Below are 13775 nucleotides of genomic sequence, written 5' to 3' on the forward strand. Positions count from 1 at the left end.
AATACATTGCTGTACATTCCAGTTCTGTTCCTGTACATCCCAATACATCCCCGTTCCATGCCAGTACATCCCAGTTTCCTACCAGTTCATCCCCGTACATCCCAATTCCCTCCCGGTTCACTACCACTTCTTTCCCAGTGCCTCCCAATACATCCCAGTTCCGTCCCATTACATCCCAGTACATCCCAGTTCCCTCCCAGTACGTCCCAGTTCCCTCCCAGTACATCCCAGGTCCCTCCCAGTACTGGGAGGGAACTGGGATGTACTGGGAGGCACTACAATGTGCGGGGATGCCCTGGGATGTACCGTGGAGGAACTAGGATGTACAGGCTTGTACTGGGTTGTACCGGGTGGAACTGGCAGGGATTTGAAATGTCCTAGGATCTACTGGGATGTACTGGGATGTACTGGGAGGTAACTGTTGTGTACTGGGAGTGAACTGGGAGAGAACTGGGATGTACTGTGAGGGAACTGGGATGTACTGTGAGGACACTGGGATGTACTGGTATGTACTGGGAGGGAAGTGTTATGTACTGAGGGGAACTGGGACGTACTGGGACGTGCTGGGAGGGAACTATGAAGTATTGGGATGTACTTAGAGGGAACTGGGATGTACTGGGAGGGAACTGGGAGTGAACTGGGAGGGAACTGTGAAGTACTGGGATGTACTTAGAGGGAACTGGGATGTACTGGGAGGGAACTGGGATGTACTGGGTGGAAAGTGTTGGGAATTGGGATTTACTGGGAGGGAACTGGGATGTACTGGGAGGGAACTGGGATGTAGTGGGACATACTGGGAGGGAACTGGGATGTACTGGGGTGTACTGGGAGGGAACTGTTATGTACCGAGGGGGAACTGGGATGTACTGGGAGTGAACTGTGAAGTACTGGGATGTACTTAGAGGGAAGTGGGAGGGAACTTGGATGTAGTGGGAGGGAACTGGGATTTACTTGGAGGAAAGTGGCATGTACTGGGATGTACTGGAATGGAACTGGGAGTGAACTGTGTGTGAACTGTGAGGGAACTGGGATGTACTGTGAGGGAACTGGGATGTACTGGGATGTACTGGGACGGACTGGGAGGGAACTGGGATGTACTGGGAGGGATCTGGGATGTACTGGGATGCACTGGTAGGGAACTGGGATGTACTGGGAGGAAACTGGAATGTCCCAGTTGACACCCACTTCCCTCCCAGTGCCTCCCAGTATATCCCAGTTTCCTCCCAGTACATCCCAGTAAATCCCAGCTCGCTGCCAGTACATCCCAGTACATCGCAGTACATTCCAGTTCCGTTCCTGTACATCCCAATACATCCCCGTTCCATGCCAGTACATCCCAGTTCCCAACCAGTTCATCCCCGTACATTCCAGTTCCCTCCCGGTTCACTACCACTTCTTTCCCAGTTCCGTCCCATTACACCCCAGTTCCGTCCCATTACATCCCAGCACATCCCAGTTCCCTCCCAGTACATCCCAGTTCCCTCCCAGTACATCCCAGGTCCCTCCCAGTACTGGGAGGGAACTGGGATGTACTGGGAGGCACTACAATGTGCGGGGATGCCCTGGGATGTACTGTGGAGGAACTAGGATGTACAGGCTTGTACTGGGTTGTACCGGGTGGAACTGGCAGGGATTTGGGATGTACCAGGATCTACTGGGATGTACTGGGAGGTAACTGTTATGTACTGGGAAGGAACAGGGAGGGAACTGGGATGTACTGGTAGGGAACTGGGATGTACTGGGAGGGAACTGGGACGTACTGTGAGGACACTGGGATGTACTGGTATGTACTGGGAGGGAAGTGTTATGTACTGAGGGGAACTGGGACGTACTGGGATGTACTGGGAGGGAACTGTGAAGTACTGGGATGTACTGGGAGTGAACTGGGAGGGAACTGGTATGTAGTAGGATGTACTGGGTGGGAACTGGGATGTACTGGGAGGGGATTGGGACGGACTGGGAGGGAACTGGGATGTACTGGGCTGCACTGGTAGGGAACTGGGATGTACTGGGAGGAAACTGGAATGTCCCAGTTGACACCCACTTCCCTCCCAATGCCTCCCAGTATATCCCAGTTTCCTCCCAGTATATCCCAGTTTCCTCCCAGTACATCCCAGTAAGTCCCAGCTCGCTGCCAGTACATGCCAATACATCGCTGTACATTCCAGTTCTGTTCCTGTACATCCCAATACATCCCCGTTCCATGCCAGTACATCCCAGTTTCCTACCAGTTCATCCCAGTACATCCCAATTCCCTCCCGGTTCACTACCACTTCTTTCCCAGTACCTCCCAATACATCCCAGTTCCGTCCCATTACATCCCAGTACATCCCAGTTCCCTCCCAGTACGTCCCAGTTCCCTCCCAGTACATCCCAGGTCCCTCCCAGTACTGGGAGGGAACTTGGATGTACTGGGAGGCACTACAATGTGCGGGGATGCCCTGGGATGTACTGTGGAGGAACTAGGATGTACAGGCTTGTACTGGGTTGTACCGGGTGGAACTGGCAGGGATTTGGGATGTACCAGGATCTACTGGGATGTACTGGGAGGTAACTGTTATGTACTGGGAAGGAACAGGGAGGGAACTGGGATGTACTGGGAGGGAACTGGGACGTACTGTGAGGACACTGGGATGTACTGGTATGTACTGGGAGGGAAGTGTTATGTACTGAGGGGAACTGGGACGTACTGGGATGTACTGGGAGGGAACTGTGAAGTACTGGGATGTACTGGGAGTGAACTGGGAGGGATCTGGTATGTAGTAGGATGTACTGGGTGGGAACTGGGATGTACCAGGATGTACTGGGATGTACTGGGAGGGAACTGGTATGTACTGGGAGGGAACTGGGATGTACTGGGACATACTGGCAGGGAACTGGGATGTACTGGGAGGGGATTGGGACGGACTGGGAGGGAACTGGGATGTACTGGGCTGCACTGGTAGGGAACTGGGATGTACTGGGAGGAAACTGGAATGTCCCAGTTGACACCCACTTCCCTCCCAATGCCTCCCAGTATATCCCAGTTTCCTCTCAGTATATCCCAGTTTCCTCCCAGTACATCCCAGTAAATCCCAGTTCGCTCCCAGTACGTCCCAGTTCCCTCCCAGTACATCCCAGGTCCCTCCCAGTTGGGAGGGAACTGGGATGTACTGGGAGGCACTACAATGTGCGGGGATGCCCTGGGATGTACTGTGGAGGAACTAGGATGTACAGGCTTGTACTGGGTTGTACCGGGTGGAACTGGCAGGGATTTGGGATGTACCAGGATCTACTGGGATGTACTGGGAGGTAACTGTTATGTACTGGGAGTGAACTGGGAGGGAACTGGGACGTACTGGTAGGGAACTGGGATGTACTGTGAGGGAACTGGGACGTAGTGTGAGGACACTGGGATGTACTGTTATGTACTGGGAGGGAAGTGTTATGTACTGAGGGGAACTGGTGCGTACTGGGATGTACTGGGATGGAACTGTGAAGTACTGGGATGTACTGGGAGTGAACTGGGAGGGAACTGGTATGTAGTAGGATGTACTGGGTGGGAACTGGGATGTACCAGGATGTACTGGGATGTACTGGGAGGGAACTGGTATGTACTGGGAGGGAACTGGGATGTAGTGGGAGGGAACTGGGAGGGAACTGGGATGTACTGGGAGGCACTACAATGTGCGGGGATGCCCTGGGATGTACCGTGGAGGAACTAGGATGTACAGGCTTGTACTGGGTTGTACCGGGTGGAACTGGCAGGGATTTGAAATGTCCTAGGATCTACTGGTATGTACTGGGATGTACTGGGAGGTAACTGTTGTGTACTGGGAGTGAACTGGGAGAGAACTGGGATGTACTGGGAGGGAACTGGGATGTACTGTGAGGACACTGGGATGTACTGGTATGTACTGGGAGGGAAGTGTTATGTACTGAGGGGAACTGGGACGTACTGGGACGTGCTGGGAGGGAACTATGAAGTATTGGGATGTACTTAGAGGGAACTGGGATGTACTGGGAGGGAACTGGGAGGGAACTGGGAGGGAACTGTGAAGTACTGGGATGTACAGGGAGGGAACTGGTATGTACTGGGAGGGAACTGGGATGTACTGGGTGGAAAGTGTTGGGAATTGGGATTTACTGGGAGGGAACTGGGATGGACTGGGAGGGAACTGGGATGTAGTGGGACGTACTGGGAGGGAACTGGGATGTACTGGGGTGTACTGGGAGGGAACTGTTATGTACCGAGGGGGAACTGGGATGTACTGGGAGTGAACTGTGAAGTACTGGGATGTACTTAGAGGGAAGTGGGAGGGAACTTGGATGTAGTGGGAGGGAGCTGGGGTTTACTTGGAGGAAAGTGGCATGTACTGGGCTGTACTGGAATGGAACTGGGAGTGAACTGTGTGTGAACTGTGTGTGAACTGGGATGTACTGTGAGGGAACTGGGATGTACTGGGATGTACTGGGACGGACTGGGAGGGAACTGGGATGTACTGGGAGGGATCTGGGATGTACTGGGCTGCACTGGTAGGGAACTGGGATGTACTGGGAGGAAACTGGAATGTCCCAGTTGACACCCACTTCCCTCCCAGTGCCTCCCAGTATATCCCAGTTTCCTCCCAGTACATCCCAGTAAATCCCAGTTTGCTCCCAGTACATCCCAGTACATCGCAGTACATTCCAGTTCCGTTCCTGTACATCCCAATACATCCCCGTTCCATGCCAGTACATCCCAGTTCCCTACCAGTTCATCCCCGTACATCCCAATTCCCTCCCGGTTCACTACCACTTCTTTCCCAGTTCCGTCCCATTACATCCCAGTTCCGTCCCATTACATCCCAGTACATCCCAGTTCCCTCCCAGTACATCCCAGGTCCCTCCCAGTACATCCCAGTTCCCTCCCAGTACTGGGAGGGAGCTGGGATGTACTGGGAGGCACTACAATGTGCGGGGATGCCCTGGGATGTACTGTGGAGGAACTAGGATGTACAGGCTTGTACTGGGTTGTACCGGGTGGAACTGGCAGGGATTTGGGATGTACCAGGATCTACTGGGATGTACTGGGAGGTAACTGTTATGTACTGGGAAGGAACAGGGAGGTAACTGGGATGTACTGTGAGGGAACTGGGACGTACTGTGAGGACACTGGGATGTACTGTTATGTACTGGGAGGGAAGTGTTATGTACTGAGGGGAACTGGGACGTACTGGGATGTACTGGGAGGGAACTGTGAAGTACTGGGATGTACTGGGAGTGAACTGGGAGGGAACTGGTATGTAGTAGGATGTACTGGGTGGGAACTGGGATGTACCGGGAGGGAACTGGGATGTACTGGGAGGGAACTGGTATGTACTGGGAGGGAACTGGGATGTACTGGGATGTAGTGGGAGGGAACTGGGAGGGAACTGGTATGTACTGGGAGGGAACTGGTATGTACTGGGAGGGAACTGGGATGTACTGGGACATACTGGCAGGGAACTGGGATGTACTGGGAGGGGATTGGGACGGACTGGGAGGGAACTGGGATGTACTGGGCTGCACTGGTAGGGAACTGGGATGTACTGGGAGGAAACTGGAATGTCCCAGTTGACACCCACTTCCCTCCCAATGCCTCCCAGTATATCCCAGTTTCCTCCCAGTATATCCCAGTTTCCTCCCAGTACATCCCAGTAAATCCCAGTTCGCTCCCAGTACATCCCAGTACATCGCAGTACATTCCAGTTCCATTCCTGTACATCCCAATACATCCCCGTTCCATGCCAGTACATCCCAGTTCCCTACCAGTTCATCCCCGTACATCCCAATTCCCTCCCGGTTCACTACCACTTCTTTCCCAGTTCCGTCCCATTACATCCCAGTTCCATCCCATTACATCCCAGCACATCCCAGTTCCCTCCCAGTACATCCCAGGTCCCTCCCAGTACATCCCAGGTCCCTCCCAGTACTGGGAGGGAACTGGGATGTACTGGGAGGCACTACAATGTGCGGGGATGCCCTGGGATGTACTGTGGAGGAACTAGGATGTACAGGCTTGTACTGGGTTGTACCGGGTGGAACTGGCAGGGATTTGGGATGTACCAGGATCTACTGGGATGTACTGGGAGGTAACTGTTATGTACTGGGAAGGAACAGGGAGGGAACTGGGATGTACTGGGATGGAATTGGGATGTACTGGGAGGGAACTGGGACGTACTGTGAGGACACTGGGATGTACTGTTATGTACTGGGAGGGAAGTGTTATGTACTATGGGGAACTGGGACGTACTGGGATGTAATGGGAGGGAACTGTGAAGTACTGGGATGTACTGGGAGTGAACTGGGAGGGAACTGGTATGTAGTAGGATGTACTGGGTGGGAACTGGGATGTACCGGGAGGGAACTGGGATGTACCGGGAGGGAACTGGTATGTACTGGGAGGGAACTGGGATGTACTGGGATGTAGTGGGAGGGAACTGGGATGTACTGGGAGGGAACTGGTATGTACTGGGAGGGAACTGGGATGTACTGGGACATACTGGCAGGGAACTGGGATGTACTGGGAGGGGATTGGGACGGACTGGAGGGAACTGGGGTGTACTGGGCTGCACTGGTAGGGAACTGGGATGTACTGGGAGGAAACTGGAATGTCCCAGTTGACACCCACTTCCCTCCCAATGCCTCCCAGTATATCCCAGTTTCCTCCCAGTATATCCCAGTTTCCTCCCAGTAGATCCCAGTAAATCCCAGCTCGCTGCCAGTACATCCCAATACATCGCAGTACATTCCAGTTCCGTTCCTGTACATCCCAATACATCCCCGTTCCATGCCAGTACATCCCAGTTTCCTACCAGTTCATCCCCGTACATCCCAGTTCCCTCCCGGTTCACTACCACTTCTTTCCCAGTGCCTCCCAATACATCCCAGTTCCGTCCCATTACATCCCAGTACGTCCCAGTTCCCTCCCAGTACATCCCAGGTCCCTCCCAGTACTGGGAGGGAACTGGGATGTACTGGGAGGCACTACAATGTGCGGGGATGCCCTGGGATGTACTGTGGAGGAACTAGGATGTACAGGCTTGTACTGGGTTGTACCGGGTGGAACTGGCAGGGATTTGGGATGTACTGGGATGTACTGGGAGGTATCTGTTATGTACTGGGAGTGAACTGTGAGGGAACTGGGATGTACTGGGAGGGAACTTTAAAGTACTGGGATGTACTTAGAGGAAACTGGGAGGCAACTGGCATGTACTGGGATGTACTGGAATGGAACTGGGAGTGAACTGTGTGTGAACTGTGAGGGAACTGGGATGTACTGTGAGGGAACTGGGATGTACTGGGATGTACTGGGACGGACTGGGAGGGAACTGGGATGTACTGGGAGGGATCTGGGATGTACTGGGCTGCACTGGTAGGGAACTGGGATGTACTGGGAGGAAACTGGAATGTCCCAGTTGACACCCACTTCCCTCCCAGTGCCTCCCAGTATATCCCAGTTTCCTCCCAGTACATCCCAGTAAATCCCAGTTTGCTCCCAGTACATCCCAGTACATCGCAGTACATTCCAGTTCCGTTCCTGTCCATCCCAATACATCCCCGTTCCATGCCAGTACATCCCAGTTCCCTCCCGGTTCACTACCACTTCTTTCCCAGTTCCGTCCCATTACATCCCAGTTCCGTCCCATTACATCCCAGCACATCCCAGTTCCCTCCCAGTACATCCCAGGTCCCTCCCAGTACATCCCAGGTCCCTCCCAGTACTGGGAGGGAACTGGGATGTACTGGGAGGCACTACAATGTGCGGGGATGCCCTGGGATGTACTGTGGAGGAACTAGGATGTACAGGCTTGTACTGGGTTGTACCGGGTGGAACTGGCAGGGATTTGGGATGTACCAGGATCTACTGGGATGTACTGGGAGGTAACTGTTATGTACTGGGAAGGAACAGGGAGGGAACTGGGATGTACTGGTAGGGAACTGGGATGTACTGGGAGGGAACTGGGACGTACTGTGAGGACACTGGGATGTACTGGTATGTACTGGGAGGGAAGTGTTATGTACTGAGGGGAACTGGGACGTACTGGGATGTACTGGGAGGGAACTGTGAAGTACTGGGATGTACTGGGAGTGAACTGGGAGGGAACTGGTATGTAGTAGGATGTACTGGGTGGGAACTGGGATGTACTGGGAGGGGATTGGGACGGACTGGGAGGGAACTGGGATGTACTGGGCTGCACTGGTAGGGAACTGGGATGTACTGGGAGGAAACTGGAATGTCCCAGTTGACACCCACTTCCCTCCCAATGCCTCCCAGTATATCCCAGTTTCCTCCCAGTATATCCCAGTTTCCTCCCAGTACATCCCAGTAAGTCCCAGCTCGCTGCCAGTACATGCCAATACATCGCTGTACATTCCAGTTCTGTTCCTGTACATCCCAATACATCCCCGTTCCATGCCAGTACATCCCAGTTTCCTACCAGTTCATCCCAGTACATCCCAATTCCCTCCCGGTTCACTACCACTTCTTTCCCAGTACCTCCCAATACATCCCAGTTCCGTCCCATTACATCCCAGTACATCCCAGTTCCCTCCCAGTACGTCCCAGTTCCCTCCCAGTACATCCCAGGTCCCTCCCAGTACTGGGAGGGAACTTGGATGTACTGGGAGGCACTACAATGTGCGGGGATGCCCTGGGATGTACTGTGGAGGAACTAGGATGTACAGGCTTGTACTGGGTTGTACCGGGTGGAACTGGCAGGGATTTGGGATGTACCAGGATCTACTGGGATGTACTGGGAGGTAACTGTTATGTACTGGGAAGGAACAGGGAGGGAACTGGGATGTACTGGGAGGGAACTGGGACGTACTGTGAGGACACTGGGATGTACTGGTATGTACTGGGAGGGAAGTGTTATGTACTGAGGGGAACTGGGACGTACTGGGATGTACTGGGAGGGAACTGTGAAGTACTGGGATGTACTGGGAGTGAACTGGGAGGGATCTGGTATGTAGTAGGATGTACTGGGTGGGAACTGGGATGTACCAGGATGTACTGGGATGTACTGGGAGGGAACTGGTATGTACTGGGAGGGAACTGGGATGTACTGGGACATACTGGCAGGGAACTGGGATGTACTGGGAGGGGATTGGGACGGACTGGGAGGGAACTGGGATGTACTGGGCTGCACTGGTAGGGAACTGGGATGTACTGGGAGGAAACTGGAATGTCCCAGTTGACACCCACTTCCCTCCCAATGCCTCCCAGTATATCCCAGTTTCCTCTCAGTATATCCCAGTTTCCTCCCAGTACATCCCAGTAAATCCCAGTTCGCTCCCAGTACGTCCCAGTTCCCTCCCAGTACATCCCAGGTCCCTCCCAGTTGGGAGGGAACTGGGATGTACTGGGAGGCACTACAATGTGCGGGGATGCCCTGGGATGTACTGTGGAGGAACTAGGATGTACAGGCTTGTACTGGGTTGTACCGGGTGGAACTGGCAGGGATTTGGGATGTACCAGGATCTACTGGGATGTACTGGGAGGTAACTGTTATGTACTGGGAGTGAACTGGGAGGGAACTGGGACGTACTGGTAGGGAACTGGGATGTACTGTGAGGGAACTGGGACGTAGTGTGAGGACACTGGGATGTACTGTTATGTACTGGGAGGGAAGTGTTATGTACTGAGGGGAACTGGTGCGTACTGGGATGTACTGGGATGGAACTGTGAAGTACTGGGATGTACTGGGAGTGAACTGGGAGGGAACTGGTATGTAGTAGGATGTACTGGGTGGGAACTGGGATGTACCAGGATGTACTGGGATGTACTGGGAGGGAACTGGTATGTACTGGGAGGGAACTGGGATGTAGTGGGAGGGAACTGGGAGGGAACTGGGATGTACTGGGAGGCACTACAATGTGCGGGGATGCCCTGGGATGTACCGTGGAGGAACTAGGATGTACAGGCTTGTACTGGGTTGTACCGGGTGGAACTGGCAGGGATTTGAAATGTCCTAGGATCTACTGGTATGTACTGGGATGTACTGGGAGGTAACTGTTGTGTACTGGGAGTGAACTGGTAGGGAACTGGGATGTACTGGGAGGGAACTGGGATGTACTGTGAGGACACTGGGATGTACTGGTATGTACTGGGAGGGAAGTGTTATGTACTGAGGGGAACTGGGACGTACTGGGACGTGCTGGGAGGGAACTATGAAGTATTGGGATGTACTTAGAGGGAACTGGGATGTACTGGGAGGGAACTGGGAGGGAACTGGGAGGGAACTGTGAAGTACTGGGATGTACAGGGAGGGAACTGGTATGTACTGGGAGGGAACTGGGATGTACTGGGTGGAAAGTGTTGGGAATTGGGATTTACTGGGAGGGAACTGGGATGGACTGGGAGGGAACTGGGATGTAGTGGGACGTACTGGGAGGGAACTGGGATGTACTGGGGTGTACTGGGAGGGAACTGTTATGTACCGAGGGGGAACTGGGATGTAGTGGGAGTGAACTGTGAAGTACTGGGATGTACTTAGAGGGAAGTGGGAGGGAACTTGGATGTAGTGGGAGGGAGCTGGGGTTTACTTGGAGGAAAGTGGCATGTACTGGGCTGTACTGGAATGGAACTGGGAGTGAACTGTGTGTGAACTGTGTGTGAACTGGGATGTACTGTGAGGGAACTGGGATGTACTGGGATGTACTGGGACGGACTGGGAGGGAACTGGGATGTACTGGGAGGGATCTGGGATGTACTGGGCTGCACTGGTAGGGAACTGGGATGTACTGGGAGGAAACTGGAATGTCCCAGTTGACACCCACTTCCCTCCCAGTGCCTCCCAGTATATCCCAGTTTCCTCCCAGTACATCCCAGTAAATCCCAGTTTGCTCCCAGTACATCCCAGTACATCGCAGTACATTCCAGTTCCGTTCCTGTACATCCCAATACATCCCCGTTCCATGCCAGTACATCCCAGTTCCCTACCAGTTCATCCCCGTACATCCCAATTCCCTCCCGGTTCACTACCACTTCTTTCCCAGTTCCGTCCCATTACATCCCAGTTCCGTCCCATTACATCCCAGTACATCCCAGTTCCCTCCCAGTACATCCCAGGTCCCTCCCAGTACATCCCAGTTCCCTCCCAGTACTGGGAGGGAGCTGGGATGTACTGGGAGGCACTACAATGTGCGGGGATGCCCTGGGATGTACTGTGGAGGAACTAGGATGTACAGGCTTGTACTGGGTTGTACCGGGTGGAACTGGCAGGGATTTGGGATGTACCAGGATCTACTGGGATGTACTGGGAGGTAACTGTTATGTACTGGGAAGGAACAGGGAGGTAACTGGGATGTACTGTGAGGGAACTGGGACGTACTGTGAGGACACTGGGATGTACTGTTATGTACTGGGAGGGAAGTGTTATGTACTGAGGGGAACTGGGACGTACTGGGATGTACTGGGAGGGAACTGTGAAGTACTGGGATGTACTGGGAGTGAACTGGGAGGGAACTGGTATGTAGTAGGATGTACTGGGTGGGAACTGGGATGTACCGGGAGGGAACTGGGATGTACTGGGAGGGAACTGGTATGTACTGGGAGGGAACTGGGATGTACTGGGATGTAGTGGGAGGGAACTGGGAGGGAACTGGTATGTACTGGGAGGGAACTGGTATGTACTGGGAGGGAACTGGGATGTACTGGGACATACTGGCAGGGAACTGGGATGTACTGGGAGGGGATTGGGACGGACTGGGAGGGAACTGGGATGTACTGGGCTGCACTGGTAGGGAACTGGGATGTACTGGGAGGAAACTGGAATGTCCCAGTTGACACCCACTTCCCTCCCAATGCCTCCCAGTATATCCCAGTTTCCTCCCAGTATATCCCAGTTTCCTCCCAGTACATCCCAGTAAATCCCAGCTCGCTGCCAGTACATCCCAGTACATCGCAGTACATTCCAGTTCCGTTCCTGTACATCCCAATACATCCCCGTTCCATGCCAGTACATCCCAGTTTCCTACCAGTTCATCCCCGTACATCCCAATTCCCTCCCGGTTCACTACCACTTCTTTCCCAGTGCCTCCCAATACATCCCAGTTCCGTCCCATTACATCCCAGTACATCCCAGTTCCCTCCCAGTACGTCCCAGTTCCCTCCCACTACTGGGAGGGAACTGGGATGTACTGGGAGGCACTACAATGTGCGGGGATGCCCTGGGATGTACTGTGGAGGAACTAGGATGTAGAGGCTTGTACCGGGTTGTACCGGGTGGAACTGGCAGGGATTTGGGATGTACCAGGATCTACTGGGATGTACTGGGATGTACTGGGAGGTAACTGTTGTGTACTGGGAGTGAACTGGGAGGGACCTGGGATGTACTGGAAGGCACTACAATGTGCGGGGATGCACAGGGATGTACCGTGGAGGAACTAGGATGTACAGGCTTGTACTGGGTTGTACCGGGTGGAACTGGCAGGGATTTGAAATGTCCTAGTATCTACTAGGATGTACTGGGATGTACTGGGAGGTAACTGTTGTGTACTGGGAGTGAACTGGGAGGGAACTGTGAAGTACTGGGATGTACTTAGAGGGAAGTGGGAGGGAACTTGGATGTAGTGGGAGGGAACTGGGGTTTACTTGGAGGAAAGTGGCATGTACTGGGATGTAGTGGGATGGAACTGGGAGTGAACTGTGTGTGAACTCTGAGGGAACTGGGATTTACTGGGAGGGAACTGGGATGTACTGTGAGGGAACTGGGATGTACTGGGATGTACTGGGACGGACTGGGAGGGAACTGGGATGTACTGGGAGGGATCTGGGATGTACTGGGCTGCACTGGTAGGGAACTGGGATGTACTGGGAGGAAACTGGAATGTCCCAGTTGACACCCACTTCCCTCCCAGTGCCTCCCAGTATATCCCAGTTTCCTCCCAGTACATCCCAGTAAATCCCAGTTTGCTCCCAGTACATCCCAGTACATCGCAGTACATTCCAGTTCCGTTCCTGTACATCCCAATACATCCCCATTCCATGCCAGTACATCCCAGTTCCCTACCAGTTCATCCCCGTACATCCCAATTCCCTCCCGGTTCACTACCACTTCTTTCCCAGTGCCTCCCAATACATCCCAGTTCCCTCCCAGTACATCCCAGGTCCCTCCCAGTACTGGGAGGGAACTGGGATGTACTGGGAAGCACTACAATGTGCGGGGATGCCCTGGGATGTACTGTGGAGGAACTAGGATGTACAGGCTTGTACTGGGTTGTACCGGGTGGAACTGGCAGGGATTTGGGATGTACCAGGATCTACTGGGATGTACTGGGAGGTAACTGTTATGTACTGGGAAGGAACAGGGAGGGAACTGGGATGTACTGGTAGGGAACTGGGATGTACTGTGAGGGAACTGGGACGTACTGTGAGGACACTGGGATGTACTGGTATGTACTGGGAGGGAAGTGTTATGTACTGAGGGGAACTGGGACGTACTGGGATGTACTGGGAGGGAACTGTGAAGTACTGGGATGTACTGGGAGTGAACTGGGAGGGAACTGGTATGTAGTAGGATGTACTGGGTGGGAACTGGGATGTACCGGGAGGGAACTGGGATGTACTGGGAGGGAACTGGTATGTACTGGGAGGGAACTGGGATGTACTGGGATGTAGTGGGAGGGAACTGGGAGGAAACTGGGATGTACTGGGAGGGAACTGGTATGTACTGGGAGGGAACTGGGATGTACTGGGACATACTGGCAGGGAACTGGGATGTACTGGGAGGGGATTGGGACGGACTGGGAGGGAACTGGGATGTTCTGGG

The sequence above is a fragment of the Phalacrocorax aristotelis genome, unplaced genomic scaffold (assembly GCF_949628215.1).
Source record: "Phalacrocorax aristotelis unplaced genomic scaffold, bGulAri2.1 scaffold_66, whole genome shotgun sequence".
In the NCBI taxonomy this organism is placed as follows: Eukaryota; Metazoa; Chordata; class Aves; order Suliformes; family Phalacrocoracidae; genus Phalacrocorax; species Phalacrocorax aristotelis.